The sequence below is a fragment of the Nerophis ophidion genome, linkage group LG18 (assembly GCF_033978795.1).
Source record: "Nerophis ophidion isolate RoL-2023_Sa linkage group LG18, RoL_Noph_v1.0, whole genome shotgun sequence".
Lineage (NCBI taxonomy): Eukaryota > Metazoa > Chordata > Actinopteri > Syngnathiformes > Syngnathidae > Nerophis > Nerophis ophidion.
This window is the reverse complement of record NC_084628.1, coordinates 42,707,008-42,710,325: the sequence shown is the minus strand read 5'-3', so window position 1 is coordinate 42,710,325 and position 3,318 is coordinate 42,707,008. Positions and strand designations below refer to the sequence as shown.

Genomic DNA, 3,318 nt, shown 5'->3' with positions numbered 1-3,318 from the left:
GGTGTTATTATTAAATAGCTGTATAATTGTTTGGTCATCAATGTTAAGGTTGTATTATTAAAAAAGTGTATCATTGTGTTGTCAAATGTTATGTTGGTGTTATTGAATAGGTGTATCATTGTTTTGTTGTCAATATAAAGGTGGTATTAAGTATTATTGTTTGGTTGTCCAATGTCTTGTTGGTATTATTAAATATGTATGATTGGTTGTCAATTGTAAAGGTTGTTTTATTAAATAAGTTTATAATTGTTTTGTTGTCACATTTTAAGGTGGTATTATTAAATAGGTGTATGATTGTGTTTTTGTCAAATTTTAAGGTGGTATTTTTAAATCGGTGTATTATTGTTTTGTTGTCAAATGTTAAGGTGGTACTATCAAGTAGGTGTATAATTGTTAGATCGTCAAATGTTAAGGTGGTATTATTAAATGAGCGTATTGTTTAGTTGTCAAATGTTAAGGTGGTATTACTAAATAAGTGCATAATTATTTTGTTGTCAAATGTGAAGGTATTATTAAATAAGTGTATAATTGTTTGGTCGTCAAATGTTGAGGTGGTATTATTAAATAAGTGTATACTTGTTTGGTCATCAAATGTTGAGGTGGTAATATTAAATAAGCGTATAATGGTTTTGTTGTCAAATGTTGAGGTGGTATTATTAAATAAGTGTATACTTGTTTGGTCATCAAATGTTGAGGTGGTAATATTAAATAAGCGTATAATGGTTTTGTTGTCAAATGTTATGGTGGTATTATTAAATAAGTGTTTAATTGTGTTGTCAAATTTTAAGGTGGTAGTAATAAATAGGTGTATAATTATTTTGTTGTAAATCGTTAAGGTGGAATTATTAAATAAGTGTATAATTATTTTGATCATCAAATGTTAAGGTAGTATTATATACAAGTGTGCAGAAAGAATACTTGTATTTGTCTACAAATTTTCTCTAAGTCTAAGAAAAACTACATTTGCATTCCTCACTTTTAAATGACACTTAATACTAAAATGACATTAATTATTTACAATAATTACTGTTAATTAAATGCCTCAGAAAACCAGTATCAACAATATCCCAAATTACTTTTCTTGTGTCTGGATAACAGACAAATATTTAAAATGCTTTTGTTTGTACAGAAAAGATGTCAGTCATTGACTTCACGCCACCTTGATTCACAACATGTGCTTTATTACAACTTTAGAAAGATAATAATAGATAATAATAAATAGAGTGGTGACAGAAAAGTGTTTCCCAAATATTGGAAAGATTGGCCAACTGTTGACTTGTTTCAATATCAGTGTGAGGTAGTTTCCCATTATGGCCAGCAGAGGCCGCTCTAGTAAAATAAATACATGGAAGCTGAAGTTATTTTCTCATTTTCCCTGCAGAAATGAAGCTTTGCAAATCCTGCCTACAGCAGCAACCTGGACCAGGAACACGAGAAGGAAACCCAGCTCACGGTTCAGAGAAATTCTGGAATGTTTTTATGGGAGGTTTGTGTTAGTACGAGGCTCTCGTCAGACAGGGTCCGACATTTTTCACTTCTGATACTTTGCTTCTTTGAACTTTTCAAGGGTGATTGCACTGATATCAACGCCGAGCAGGATCGTTTAGTTCCTGTGATGGGCGGCCGAGATGTAGCTGATGGCTCTGTTGATGGTGATGGCTCGGATGTAGAAGCCTCTCATGGTCTTGCACATCTCAAGTCTGTTAGTGAAGGGGTTGGAGCCCTCTTGGTACCGCTCCTCCTTCAACACAGCACAAGAAGACACACAGGTTGGTTACGTTTTCTAATACTTGTCCCGTTATCCTGAACTGAGGCTGATACCAGACTATGGACGTTCTGGACTGTGTCCACCCGTCTGAGGGCAAACCACGATTCCAGTCACATGTCTGGACACTTTGGAAATGTTTTGACTCAGGGGGTCCAAATTTAGAGAGAAAAAAAGAGTGTCCAGTGGCCAGTTTATCTGATTTTTAGGAACACGAATACAAAACCTCACAATAATGTCCGATTGAACGCTAAAAACGTTATGAGAGACCGCCCTAAAAAAGCCTAATGGAATTTCAATGTATGAACTGAATGGAACACCCAGTGTCTCCACATATTCAGGTTAATCTTGTTGTCTTATATTCAGGGTCATCTCATATTTAAGGTCATCATATTTTCAGAGTTGCCTGAATTCAGTGTCTCCAATATTTAGGTTAATCTTACATTTTGGATACTTACATTTTTAGAGTTGTCTTATATTCACGGTCATCTTATTTTAGTGTTGTCTTATATTCACGCGTGTCATATTTCAGGGTAATCGTATATTTAGGGCCATGTATTCAGGGTAATCGTATATTTAGGGTCATCTTATTTTAGTGTTGTCTTGTATTCAGGGGCATCCTATATTTAGGGGCATCTTATTTGAGTGTTGTCTTATACTCAGGGACATCTTATATTCAGGGTCATCATATTTTCAGAGTTGACTTATACTCAGGGCCATGTATTCAGGGTAATCATATTTAGGGTCATCTTATTTAGTGTTGTCTTATATTCATGGCATCCTATATTTAGGGGTCATTGTATTTTCAGAGTTGTCTTATATTCAGGGACATTAAACTTTCAGGGTAGTCTTATATTAAGGGTCATCTTATTTAAGTGTTGTTATATCAGGGGCATCTTATTTTAATGTTGTCTTATACTCAGAGGCATTTTATATTCAGCGTCGTCATATGTTCAGAGTTGTGTTATATTCAGGGCATGAATTCAGGGTAATCATATATTTAGGGTAATCTTATTTTAGTGTTGTCTTATATTAAGGGTCATTGTATTTTCAGATTTGTCTTGTATTCAGGGGCATCAAACCATCAGGGTAGTCTTATATTCAGGGTCATCTTATTGTAGTGTTGTCTTATCAGGGTCATCTCATATTTAGGGGCATCTTATTTCAGTGTTGTCTTATACTCAGGGGCATTTTAATTCAGCGTCATCATATTTTCAGAGTTGTCTTATATTCATGGGCATTAAACTTTCAGGGTAGTCTTATATTAAGGGTCATCTTATTTCAGTGTTGTCTTATCAGGGTCATCTCGTATTTAGGGCATCTTATTTCAGTGTTGTCTTATACTCAGGGGCATTTTATATTCAGCGTCATCATATTTTCAGAGTTGACTTATACTCAGGGCCATGTATTCAGGGTAATCATATATTTAGGGCCATTTTATTTTAGTGTTGTCTCATATTAAGGTAAATCTTCTAATTTGGGTAATCTAATTTTTAGAGTTGTCTTATATTTCAGGGTAATTTTATATTTAGGGTCATTATATTTTCAGAGTT

General features: G+C 34.1%; 1 protein-coding gene across 3 annotated transcripts in view; it reads right to left on the bottom strand.

Annotated features, from left to right (window-relative positions):
- Positions 1–3,318, bottom strand: part of il12a (interleukin 12a) — a 38,547-nt gene that overhangs the window by 10,634 nt on the left and 24,595 nt on the right. Inside the window, exon 6 of one of the 3 annotated variants that reach the window (XM_061878144.1) lies at positions 2,995–3,318. This exon is cut by the window's right edge and continues 176 nt beyond it. The exons of the other annotated variants lie outside the window; for them this stretch is intronic. The gene's annotated coding sequence lies outside the window, so the exon portion shown is untranslated. Of the gene's footprint in view, positions 1–2,994 lie in introns of those variants that run through there. 3 annotated transcript variants of the gene reach the window in all.